Source organism: Tachypleus tridentatus, chromosome 2 (assembly GCF_004210375.1).
Source record: "Tachypleus tridentatus isolate NWPU-2018 chromosome 2, ASM421037v1, whole genome shotgun sequence".
NCBI classification, from domain to species: Eukaryota; Metazoa; Arthropoda; class Merostomata; order Xiphosura; family Limulidae; genus Tachypleus; species Tachypleus tridentatus.
Window position 1 is genome coordinate 81,415,977 of NC_134826.1, and position 14,318 is coordinate 81,430,294.

The 14,318-nt window shown below is 33.6% G+C and overlaps 1 long non-coding RNA gene across 2 annotated transcripts in view; it reads right to left on the minus strand.

Moving 5' to 3' along the window:
* The window catches only part of LOC143244345 (uncharacterized), a 35,598-nt gene extending 23,672 nt beyond the window's left edge, over window positions 1-11,926 (minus strand). For both annotated transcript variants that reach the window (XR_013025035.1, XR_013025036.1), the window contains exon 1: window positions 2,896-11,926. This is a non-coding gene — a long non-coding RNA (uncharacterized LOC143244345). The remainder of the gene's footprint in view (window positions 1-2,895) is intronic.
* Between the last annotated feature and the right edge of the window lie 2,392 nt (window positions 11,927-14,318).

Here is a 14,318-nt window from a genome sequence, read left to right on the forward strand (position 1 = left end):
GAAAATAATAATAATAATGCTACAGATAAATGACAACAACATTGTTTCTTTTAAAATGAAAAGTACAGAATCTGCTAAAAGTAAAAATAGAGTATCAGCTATAATATACCTAGGTTTTGATTTGCATTAATAAGCAATTTCTATAATGCATAAACACTTCCTGTACTATTTTACAGTCTGTGAGATGTACAGTAAGACCATGTTTAGTTGTAGTAGTTTGAGTTGTTAAACAAGGACCATGTATAGTTGTAGTAGCTTGAGTTGTTAAACAAGTTCTTTATCAACAAGACTATTTTACAGTCTGTGAGATGTGCAGTAAAACCTTCTATAGTTGTAGTAGTTTTGTTATTAAACAAGTTCTTTATCAACAAGCCTATTTTACAGTCTGTGAGATGTGCAGTAAGACCTTGTATAGTTGTAGTAGTTTGAGTTGTTAAACAAGTTCTTTATCAACAAGCCTATTTTACAGTCTGTGAGATGTGCAGTAAGACCTTGTATAGTTGTAGTAGTTTGAGTTGTTAAACAAGTTCTTTATCAACAAGACTATTTTACAGTCTGTGAGATGTGCAGTAAGACCTTGTATAGTTGTAGTAGTTTGAGTTGTTAAACAAGTTCTTTATCAACAAGCCTATTTTACAGTCTGTGAGATGTGTTGTAGTAAGACCAAGTTCTTTATCAACAAGCCTATTTTACAGTCTGTGAGATGTGCAGTAAGACCTTTAATAGTTGTAATTGTAGGATTTGGTCATCCACTAAAAAGCAAACAGTGAAAAGTTCACTGTGTCAGAAAAGGGCAATGATCTGGTTAGTTTAGCATAATATCATTCAAACCAGAAATTTTAGTTCAAAGGTGAACCTACTAAATTAGTTAGAACAAGTAGATCATAAGTGCAAAAATACACAGGTTACAAGAATAATTCTTTGATTAGCAACATAAGCTACCATACCACAATAGAGTTTTCTGTATGAACAATCATACAATGATGTTGAAGAAAGAGAAGAAACTCAAAATAAATACATTGAATAGCTCAACATTCTGACACATTCATGTGAGAGGTTGCTACTTAAAATATTTCATGAACCAGAACAATGTTGATTCTGGTTGCAACAAGAAACAACTGTGTAAGAGCCTGGGTGGAACAAGACAAGGCAAGAAAACATCCAAAGAACAAAGAGAGGGCTGCATCTATTGAAATTGAAGGAGCACAGGACCAACAATGAAATGTTCAAGGTCCTGCCCTGAACAGAAATTTGCCTAGAGAGATTAAAGCAATAAAAATGTAAAAGATCCTGTGTGAGAGTAAGTTAGTGCAGGAAGTTATCCAGATGCAGCAATATCACCACAACAATACCCCAAGGAGATGCTCACAAAAAGAAAAATGACTCCATGAATAAAAACCACGAGTTTGTAGGGTCCATTGTTGGAGACACATCAGTGTTTACCCCAAGCAAATGAGGGATTCTAAGAAACCCAGGGTTCCTGGAAACAAAAAAAGGCCTCTTATATAGTAAGAGGATGAGAAGTGTAAAATCAGGTACTCAGATATACCACTGCTCAAAAAAGATAAGCTGAACTCAGTTGAGACAAGAGGAGAAAATACTCAAAGTACCAACCACACTGAGTATCTATTTGAAAGAAATGAAGGTAGAAGAGGTAAAACACCCAAAAATTCACTAACAGAAGGAAAAATTCTGAACAAGGAATACCAATCCCAGGACTATGAATATGGTAAGCAAAGGCCCACACAATGCCAAAATGTATAAAAGATGCTGTTACAAGATCAAAGGAAAGAGTAAGGATCAAGACAATGTGAGAAGAAAAGAGAAAGAACAGAAAACAAATGGAGGACATGCCAAGAAGGATGCTTAGGAAGGCATACAGGAAAGAGGAAAATAATTTGACCCTATGAGTCCCAAGAGCAATAAACTCGAAGTATAGAGCAGAAAAAAAAAATGGAAGAGGCCAAAAAAAGAAGAGAATGAATGTCTATAAATGCACTAAGAAGTGTCTCAGATACAGGTGTAAAAGGTTCAATCCCCAGGCTGGCCAGATGGATAACAATAACAGGGAATAGAGAAAAAGTACAGATGAAAGCATAAAAATCAAAACAACAGAGTCAGAAATTTGAGGGGATGAGGCATTTTGGTATGAGAATGGATCCTACTAGCTAAAGCAAGCAGCATAAAACTAACAACAAGCAAGAATAAAAGATAAACTCAAGGTTAATGGATCAGAAAGTGAGAACACAAAAAACCAAGAAATTCTGGCATAAAGAGATGGAAAGAAACAGACTTGAGAATGAAATCCAAATGAAAAGTACTACTCAAAGCAAATGAGGTGAAGGTTGTAGTGTAATAGATCATTCCTGACTGAGAAGAAAGAAATAAAGATTTTAACTGTTAAAGTTGTTGCAGTCACTGGTCAATGTTTTGTAGTTACCACATGCTTAATGAGCCTCCTATTCTTACTTATTTGACTGTGTTTCTTTGATAGTAATACTATACTGATCCTATTAGATTCAATCTTATATATGTACAATTCAAACCAAGACTGTTTAAAATAACTGCAAATATCAGGTTTTTAAATTTACTGGTATTTTCACTCACTTTAAACTATTGCAGATTATGGTACAAGGGAAAGCAGCTAAACATTCTATATTTTAATTAACAAGGATGAAACAGCTGCACAAATGATATAGTTGTTAATAATAATATTTTCTCTAGATTATGGATAGCCTCAAAATATTAAAAGTTGCAGAAAATAAACATTTAAGGGAATTGTTTAACCTTCATCATGTATACATAACAAGAGTAAAGTTAGTATTCCAAAGACAGGTCTTTTGTTTTCAACAAGACTTCTATTTATAAGTTGTTTAACACACATAAATAACTTACTGTTTCTAAGAAGCTCTTGCAAGCTGTCCACTTTTTGCTTGGATGTCTTTTCTAGATTTTTCAACTCTTCTTAGTGATTTTGTTGCATGGTATGTTGAATTTCTTCTAATTGCTGCTGAAAATATTTCTTAAGATGGTTAATTTCATCCTGATGCACTTCTTGTAACCTGGATTTTTCTACACTCAATTTAGTCTTTGAGTCTTCAATTTCTTCAGCATGAAGTTTCTGAAGTTCAGATTTTTCTATTTCCCAGTGTCTCCTCATATCTTCTGCCAATCTATGAAACTGTTCTTGGTGAGCCATCTCTACAGCAGATACATCATTCTGGAACTTACTGTTTAATTGATTTACTTCATCTTGGTGACTGATATTCAGTGTATGAGACAAACTTGAGCTTCATTTCAAAGTCTTGCTGCAAACATTTGATACTTTGTTTGTTTTTCTTTTGAAAAAGATTTCTTACAGAACTAAAGCCATTTTTACGAGTTTTTGTTAAAGAAATATGTTTTTGGTAATCATCATTTAACTGTTTACTCAAACTTTCTATATTTTCAATTTGCTCCTTTTTTAAAGCCTGAAGTTCATTGTAATGTAATTTTTTTAAAGTTTGTTTCTCATTAGCATGCAACTGTTCCAACATTTCAGTTTTCTGCTAATATGAATACTCTATATTTTTTCTATCTTCACCTTTTTCTGTTTCAAATTGGTATTTTAAATCTTTTTCCATTTGACAAATTTTAGTCTTGTATCTCTGTTCCATATTACTTTTTTCTTCCTCAAACTTTTGTTTGAGGTCAAATTCCAGTTCCTTCATTTTCTGCATAAATTCTTTCCTGATATTTTGGCACTCTTCATCCATTTTGTTTTTCCAAGTGTTTTCTGCATTTTTTAACTGCTGTTCATTAATGATTTCATATTGAGCAGTTTGTTTCACTAATACAGCATTTAGTAAGTCAGATGTTACTGTTTTACTTTCTTCTACATGCTGCCTGAAGGATGATGCAATTTCCTAAATAATATCAATGATACATAATAATAAACAATATCACATGAAAAGAAAGTAGTAAAGAATACAATTTTTAATATATACATCTGTACATAGCTTGATTCATGGTATTGCCTGAATTAAAAAATTACCTGCTAAAAATTATTTTTTGTATTTCCTTCATGCAGAATTTATTTGTTCACATTGGCATGCTAAAACTTTTAACAAAACATGACAGCTCATTCAAATAAGTTATTAAAAATATAGAATGTAAAATGAATTATTTACCAAATTTTAATGAGGATACCACTTAAATTTCTTAAACACACTCTTCTAAGTGCCTTTAAATCATTTCACTGAGATATCATCCACATAAAAATAAAAGGAGTTAATGAAATTACACAGAAAATACTGATACATTTTACAACCTGGAATTTGTTCTAATCCCTCTATTATCACAAAATAGATAAAACAATGAAACTAAAATTGTTTCAGTATGATCCAATCCAGAAGTTTAATCAATTTAGTTTTAAACTCATTATTAGATGGGATACTTGTATTAGCATCTCTACTTCTGAAGTTTTTCTATTTACTGAATGTTTAATCAATTTAGTTTCAAACTCATTATAAGATGGGATATTTGTATTAGCATCTGTACTTCTGGAGTTTTTCTATTTGCTGAATGTTTTCTACTGATTTAAATGTGAAAATTTTCTCTTTAGTTTCCAATTGTTCTTACCACTTCTTAAAAAATGGATCAACACTGATTGAAAAGCAAAATTATTTAATCTTGACTTCAGTAACAAAACCAACTTTTCTAGTTCTTAAGTTTTGCTTTTCCGATATTTTAAAAATCAAACCTCTTCATACTTATTAAAATGTGGGGCAGCTGAGGTTATAAAGTTTGTCTCAGATGCGTATACAATACAAAAAGAACATTAATCAACTGAGAAATTCTTGTCATACCTTGGTCTAAGGATTATCAAATAACTGATGGCTAAGACAGCAGTTCTGTATTTGGTTTTAAATGTTTACTGCATTCCCTTTTTCTTTTTTCACCAGAATGAATATAAATATAGTATTTCAGTTTAAAAACAACTTCTTATTCACAATCAGTATGGTTGTCCAAGGTTACAGTCGAGCTTAAAATGAGATTTTGGTCTACTTAATGATAGAAACATTTACAAACTTTACTATTTGAAAGTCATATTCAGTCAGAATTTCCTTACAAATGGAGAGCATTGTTTAACAATTAGAAATTGCTGACCATAGTTTTTGTTCTATAGCCTATAAGCTGTAAGACTTTTTACAACAGATCAAGCAATTAACATATGTGACTCATAACTTAGACAATTTTTTTCTAAATCTATAGATACATTTGTAGGAGTACAGTCTTTATCAAAGTTTACTCAAATAGGATGTTTACTAAACAGGGTGTCCAAAAAATAAATTAATATTTTTTTTGACAAATATAGTGTCACTGTGAATTTGTACCTACATATGCTACAAGAGTATTTTATTCCACAACTCCAAAAAACATCTGGTTTGTTACAAAGAGATACCTTCCAACAGAATTGAACACCACCTCACTCTGCTTGAATTATTAAAGTTTTTAAATCAAACTTTTTCAGAGTGTTGGATTGGTAGGAGAGAACCTATCAAATAGCCCTCTTGGACACCCAAGTTAACCCCTTTACATTTTCATCTCTGAAGTTTTTTGAAAATAAAAATCTACCATAACAAATCAAAAGACCTTGAAGAACTGAAACATCAGATATTTGAATTTATCTTATCCATCCTTACCATTGTGTTGGAAAATGTTTTCTCAGAATTTGAATGCAGAAGTAGATTAATTATAGAGAATGATGGAAGACTTGTAGCAGTCCATTAATAATTAAAACTAAAATTTACAAGCCTACTTCTTATCTTTATACTCAATAATTGTTGTTATCTCAAATAACAATGAAGTCACTCAACCCTTTTTTTGGTATATTCATTTTCAGATACCCTGTATATGTATTTCTTAAGGATTTTTTTTGTTTATGTCAAAAATGCATAAAACTGCTTATTACTATCTAAAGAATGACCACAATTGCTGTAAATTTTATCTCTAAACAATATTCTGTATGTAATGGCAGTTTACTTTAGTCTACATAAAAAATACGTTCTTTTTATGTCAGCTATGTGCACCTGCCTAACTACTATTTGTAGCTTTAGTTTGAAAGAAACTTCAGACAGTTCCTTTGTCTGGATTTGTTTTCTATTATTTCAGCAAGAAAGAAACTTTGTCTATGAACCAGTTCCTGGAATACAATGTCAATTTAGTTTTAACAGTTATCAGAATAATTATATAGAGGATGTAGAACCTGTGCTCCACCAAGGACTTAGGATGGAAAACCACTTCACTTTTAGAATTACGAGATAGTAGACCTCCATCCATGAATAATATAGAAAACCAACATTGATCAAAGAGAAGGGTTATGCCCCCCACCAGAAAGCTTCATGTAAATTATCAACCAGAATTACCAAATTACCAATGGAGGTACACATTCATGCAAATACTGAAGAAGCAGAAACAATGCTTTAGCTGACCAATATGGTGCAACCAAGAGAACATGACAGAGAGTAGAATGAATCATTGTCAGAACCCAGGGTAATAGCCAACTTGAGGTAAAGACATACAACTGTAATCCTTTTCAGTCCTAAATGAATGTATCTACTGCCAATGTTTTCAATGAGTAACAAATGCATTGATTGTTGGAGACCTGAAATGAGAGCAAATCTACTCAAAATACTTCATGATGTATCATCTGTTTTGTTAGAAGAAGTTGGTTGGGTTGAGATAATTGATCTGCAACTAAACTTGCCACTCTGGGAACATGACAAGCTAAAAACCAGTAGAGAAGATCTAAGGTATGAAAACAATAGTTTCAATAATGTGTGCCTCCTAGACAAGAAATATGAGATACCACATCATAGAATCGTCAGGATGTATCATTACAATTTTTCCCTTCAAGAAAAAGAAAGACTTTGAAACAGTGCCCAGTGTACTGCAAGGAGTTCAATAATGTTTATATGGACGGTAGACACATTTTCTGTCCAAATACCCTGGAAGTTCTGACCTTGAAGATAAGCTGTCCTATAACTGAAGAGATGCATCTATGAACAGATGGATCTTAGGACAAGGTGGTGGAATGGATGCTCCAATGTTGTTGTGATCCAACCACCATTTGTAATCAATGATGTTGCTTTTGGGTAATGACATAGGATGATCCAAAGGATCAGAATGTATGACCCACTGGTAGTGCAGTAACTACTGAAGGGATCTCATACGTGTCTATCTCAAAGGAATGATAGACTTGAGGGATACCCACATTGCCAAAAGTGAGAGAACCATCTCTGTAGTAAGAGAAGGAAACATAAGTTTCCTGATGGCTCTTTCCATGGCTTGAAGGCCCACAGGAGTTGGTTGTGTATGACTTAAGTAACCATTGAAAAACACATCCAAATGCACGAGATATTGTGCCAGTGACCGAATAGATTTCTCTAGTCTAATAAAGAAGCCTGCTTCTGTGGCTTCTGAAAGGAGAATCTGAGAGCATTGCTAAGCTAATTGAAGGGATGAAGCCAAAAGGAGCCAGATGTAAATATTATGAAGTGTGCACAGCCCCAAGTAATGCAGGTGATGAGAAAATGTTCAAACAACACTACAGAAGACATAAGGTGCTGATGCAAGACTAAAAGGTAGAGCCCTATACTGCAGCATCTGACCTTTGTGCATGAACCTGAGAAACCTCTGAGAAAATTCTATTGGTAACATCGAACTTGGTCATCTAGAACTCTGGCACAGAATTACCAGAGGTTGAGAAAAGATTTCATTGCAAAATGTGGATAATCTAAAAATTGGTTGAATAGAGACAGATCAATAATTGAATGCCAATCTCCTACCTTCATGACTACAATAAATAAAAGGGAATAAAATCCCAGAAAAACAGGATCAAATCTCTCCACTGACCTTTAGATTAACAACTCTCTTAGGGCTTGGGAACAAAATTCCACTTATTGTGGATCTATTGGACATAAATAGGTAAAAGATTGAGCCCACAAAATTAAGAGTGCCCATGGATCCTTGGTGAAAGAACTCCAGATGTCCAGAAAGTAATTTAATCATGCTCACACTACTCCCTCACCCACAGGGTAGTCACTAAAGCCACTGTCATTGGTCCACCCAATTTAAAGATCCTTGAGAATATGAACAGATCCTAATTTGGGAATAAACAGTTCTGGGAACCAAAGAAGGAGATCATAAAACCCTACAGGCCGATACTTCCAAATTAGCACCAGAAAGGCAGGAAGCTAAAAACAATAAATAAGAATGTGAACAGGCTGTATAAATTTGGGCTTCTAATATCTCTGGAATTCCAGCAAATAACATGGGATGAAGAAAAGGAGTTTTCCGTAGTTCCCTGGAGACAGAAGATGGTAAATGAATAGTTTCTAACATGTTTGTACCAAATAAATTTCAACAACAAACTAACCAGGAAACCAAAGAAAAAACTGAAGAAGACAACCTGACAAATTGCTGAGGGGAATGTTGATATGCTCCAGACAAAAGTTGGAATGAGGATAAATACCTTAGGACATTATAATGATAGTAAGGTAAACAGGAAGAAAATGTGATCTGTTTAAAGTGATCTTAGGATTCAATCTAAACCTTACAGGTCCAAAAGGGGTCCATCCATTGAGAATTTAAACAGATATTCTCATGGAGGTGATAAACCAAAGTATGCTGATCCAATAGATGTGGGGGTCAAGGCACAGCTATTCCATTGCATAACAGAGCAGCAAGTCTCCCAGAATAAACAGCAATATCAGGAGAAGGGGGGAAAAAACAAGATATAACTTGCTGTCCTTTCTGCTAATAAGGAAGGAGTAGAGTCAAATACAATAGGAGAAACCCCCAAAACCTCACAAACCCAAGTAATCGACTGAAGGAAAGATGCTGGAGACAACTGATCAAAATGATCCCCTGTTAAGGCTGACTTAGTAAAAGAATAAATCAGAAGAATCAACTCTAAATTCTTGGCATTTGTTCTCTGGTTAGTTGCAAAAGCCACCTCAGAACTATTCAGAGAAACACCCTCAGTCCACATATGTCTTCATCTCACAAAGGATTATATCACATACAGCTTCAACTAAGTGTTGATAAACACTAGATAGCAAAGGGTGAAGGGAAGAGATCTGGTTGATCTTTGTAGTAGAAACATTAAATTAAAAATTCATACCCACTGGTAATATTTTTTAAATTAATTTATGAACATAAATAAAAAATATTAATCATAGAGTGTCAACAATGTTCAAAATCACAACATAAGTAGTTAATAATCACAACACTCCTGTTGATAGAAACCTGTGATGAATGCTTTGTCAAGAAAAAATGATTACATTATCTGAATGAGGTACTTACATACATTATCTGGAGAATTTGCATACAACATTCAAATTTGAGTGGGATATAAAAGACTGCAGCAAGTATTTTCAATGCTTAGATGGGAAAAGAGTGGAAACCCTAGAGATTGAGAAATAACAACAGTTACGACAGAAAGTGTTCGTACCCCTGCATCGTGAGTAGTATTCATTAAGAGACCAAGTCGTACTTAATTACTTACAAACTGTCATAACGTCGAGTTGGTCTCTCGGTTCCCTTTGGTTCTGGCCGAGCATGGCCAAGCGTGTTAAGGCGTGCGACTCGTAATCTGAGGGTCGCGGGTTTGCATCCCCGTCACGCCAAACATGCTCGCCGTTTCAGCCGTGGGGGCATTATAATGGAACGATCAATCCCACTATTCGTGGGTAACAGAATAGCCGAAGAGTTGGCGGTGGGAGGTGATGACTAGGCTGCCTTCCCTCTAGTTTTACACTGCCAAATTAGGGACGGCTAGCACAGATAGCCCTCGAGAAGCTTTGTGCGAAATTCAAAAAACCAAAAACAAAATCCCAATGGTTCCTGTTACAAACGGCGACGTTATGAAGAGGTAAACGAGGTGAGTAAATTCTAGGTAGTGTTGGTCTTGATAATGGAAGACGAAAAGAAAGAAGGCTGGGACCTCAACAAACTAAGAAGATAACTAAATAAATTAATAATTTTAATGAAATACAAGAAGAAGTGTCTTATACCACGTAGTATTAAAGTTAAATATAGATCAAAAAATAAAGGGGAATAAGTTTGTATTAGATAAACACTGTTTAAAATTCATAATAGTATCATTAAAGAAATATACTGCAAAAACTGAGGCCAAACTCTACTAGGTGCGACTAAAATTAGCTAAGAATATACGGTGTTCGGTATGGGACAAGTTTGAAGCATCTTGTTTGTGGAAGTTGGAAAAGGTTTGTTTGTTTGTTTAAGAATTTCGCGCAAACTTAATCGAGAGCTATCTGCGCTAGTCGTCCCTAATTTAGCAGTGTAAAAACTAGAGGGAGGATAGCTAGTCATCACCACCCACGGCCAATTCTTAGGCTACTCTCTCACCAACAAATAGTGGGATTGACAGTCACATTATAATGGCTGAGAGGACGAACATGTTTGATGTGAGCGGGATTCAAACCCGCGACCATATGATTATGAGTCGAACGCCTTAACACGCTTGGTCATGCCGGGTTTGTTTAAAAAAGTAAGATTGAATAATAAAAATAGTTCGAGTAGGAAAGTTTATGATAGACATTTAAAAAATAAAATAAGAAATGAATAATATTGTAACTAATTAAAAGTAAGACTAAATTGCTAAACAACCCAAAAATAATTGAATGTAAAAATAAAATATTCTAATAGAACAAATTAAAATTCTTCATCTAGGTTTGAAATTTCCTATAGATAACTAGAATAGTTCACGTAATACGATTTAATTGTGGCAGTGGAAACTGGTTCAAAAACACTGATAGTTAATTATAAATTGTAAAGCATAATGTTCGAACAGCAGTGGGGGCCTAGCATGGCCTAGCGCGTTAAGGCGTGCGCTTCGTAATCTGAGGGTCGCGGGTTCGCGCCAAACATGCTCGCCCTCCCAGCCGTGGGGGCGTTATAATGTTACGGTCAATCCCACTATTCGTTGGTAAAAGAGTAGCCCAAGAGTTGGCGGTGGGTGGTGATGACTAGCTGCTTTCCCTCTAGTCTTACACTGCTAAATTAGGGACGGCTAGCACAGGTAGCCCTCGAGTAGCTTTGTGCGAAATTCCAAAACAAACAAACAAACGAACAGCAGTGGCAAACGTTCTAACTTCGGACACTTCACATATTAACAGACAATTGTAAAATCATTATGCTGATGAACTTTGTGCAATTAAAGATAATAAGATCGCTGTTATTTCTGAAGCAGATAAAGGTGGCCATATTAGATAAAAGAGTTTATAATGAGAACAATAATCAACTTTCAAATGATGGATCTTATATGGAAATAAAGGAAGATCCTATGAATGTATAGCCGTTAGTCATCCTGGCGAGTTATTATTACAATTTTGCTACTAGTCTTTTAAAACTTTTATTACTTTACTTTCTGAAAATGGCCATAACGTCAAATAACCAGGACTGGAAGGCCACTTTCAGGTAACTGACGGTAGTTTTTGTACTTACCTGTTAGTCTTCCTTGTGAGTTATGATAATTACAATTATGCTACAGAAAGCCCTTTACAACTTGTGTTACTGTAGTTTTTATCTTATTGCTGTAGACTAGATGTAAACATTGATTTTAATACTATTTATGTTTTGTAAACTTTGTTTTGTTTTACCTTAATTTCCTTTTATGAATTTTACTAAATTTAATTTTAACTTTTTACCGGATAATTGGCGCAGATAGCCTAGCTACTTTGTGCTATAAAACAGCAAACCAACCAACCTACGAATGTAACACAAAATAAAGTAAAAACCTGCACCATTTTAACAGCTAACGAACAAAGAGTTCTTTCACTGTTCCACTTTAAGTTACTTCGGTTTTATGCACTTTCTAATTGTTTGTTTGTTTGTTTTGGAATTTCACACAAAGCTACTCGAGGGCTATCTGTGCTAGCCGTCCCTAATTTAGCAATGTAAGACTAGAGGGAAGGCAGCTAGTCATCACCACCCACCGCCAACTCTTGGGCTACTCTTTTACCAACGAATAGTGGGATTGACCGTCACATTATAACGCCCCCACGGATGAAAGGGCGAGCATGTTTGGCGCGAACCCGCGACCCTCAGATTACGACTCGCACGCCTTAACACGCTTGGCCATGCCGGGCCTGCACTTTCTGAGAAACACTTTCTAATCGGGGTACCGTTGCGCCCTGTTGTTGGCAACACGAGGCCGTCAACACATTTGGTGGCTAGATTTATTGTTTGAAGAATGTTCATTTTTAACAAATTCGCTAACATAGTTAAAAAAATGAATCGAGGAGTTTTATAAAAACGGTTCAGAATAAATACACAGTAGAATAAATAGACTAATTTTCATGTATTATCAATACTTACAGATGACCCTATAGAAGTAAAGTTTTAAACCTGGATTACTGGCTAATAATGTATTTCACGATTGGAAGTACATTTTATTAAAAATTTAACAAGGTTACGTATAACTAATCACTATTTTATTGTAGAAAGTAAGATGTACAAGCGGAATAAATTTTTGTCTCTCTATTGGGTTATCCTTATCATCTTTGTAAGGGACGTTCTCATGTTTCAGGTTGGAACTTGCAACCTTAAATCAAAGATGTGAATAAGGTTTATAGCGGCACGGTTATGACACTTTAACTATGTTTCAGATATATCTGGTTTCGATCAAAATGGTGCAATTTAAATAGCCGATAGTAACATTTGTGGTCCAGGGTCGTCACTGATATCAAAGACATACATATAAAGATAATTTATCTTTATTGTGTATCAAAAACGATAATTAAGAAAACGTATTCTGCTTACAATTGTTATTTTAAAAACGATAACTGAGAAAACGTATTCTGCTTACAATTGTTATTTTAAAAACGATAACTGAGAAAACCTATTCTTCTTACAATTGTTATTTTAAAAACGATAACTGAGAAAACCTATTCTGCTTACAATTGTTATTTTAAAAACGATAACTGAGAAAACCTATTCTGCTTACAATTGTTATTTTAAAAACGATAACTGAGAAAACGTATTCTGCTTACAATTGTTATTTTAAAACGATAACTGAAAAAACCTATTCTTCTTACAATTGTTATTTTAAAACGATAACTGAGAAAACGTATTCTGCTTACAATTGTTATTTTAAAACGATAACTGAGAAAACGTATTCTGCTTACAATTGTTATTTTAAAAACGATAACTGAGAAAACCTATTCTTCTTACAATTGTTATTTTAAAAACGATAACTGAGAAAACGTATTCTGCTTACAATTGTTATTTTAAAAACGATAACTGAGAAAACCTATTCTTCTTACAATTGTTATTTTAAAAACGATAACTGAGAAAACCTATTCTTCTTACAATTGTTATTTTAAAAACGATAACTGAGAAAACGTATTCTGCTTACAATTGTTATTTTAAAAACGATAACTGAGAAAACGCATTCTGCTTACAATTGTTATTTTAAAAACGATAACCGAGAAAACCCTATTCTTCTTACAATTTTTGTTTTAAAACGATAACTGAGAAAACCTATTCTTCTTACAATTGTTATTTTAAAAACGATAACTGAGAAAACCTATTCTTCTTACAATTGTTATTTTAAAAACGATAACTGAGAAAACCTATTCTGCTTACAATTGTTATTTTAAAAACGATAACTGAGAAAACGTATTCTGCTTACAATTGTTATTTTAAAAACGATAACTGAGAAAACCTATTCTTCTTACAATTGTTATTTTAAAAACGATAACTGAGAAAACCTATTCTGCTTACAATTGTTATTTTAAAAACGATAACTGAGAAAACCTATTCTGCTTACAATTGTTATTTTAAAAACGATAACTGAGAAAACGTATTCTGCTTACAATTGTTATTTTAAAACGATAACTGAAAAACCTATTCTTCTTACAATTGTTATTTTAAAAACGATAACTGAGAAAACGTATTCTGCTTACAATTGTTATTTTAAAAACGATAACTGAGAAAACGTATTCTGCTTACAATTGTTATTTTAAAAACGATAACTGAGAAAACCTATTCTTCTTACAATTGTTATTTTAAAAACGATAACTGAGAAAACGTATTCTGCTTACAATTGTTATTTTAAAAACGATAACTGAGAAAACCTATTCTTCTTACAATTGTTATTTTAAAAACGATAACTGAGAAAACCTATTCTTCTTACAATTGTTATTTTAAAAACGATAACTGAGAAAACGTATTCTGCTTACAATTGTTATTTTAAAAACGATAACTGAGAAAACGCATTCTGCTTACAATTGTTATTTTAAAAACGATAA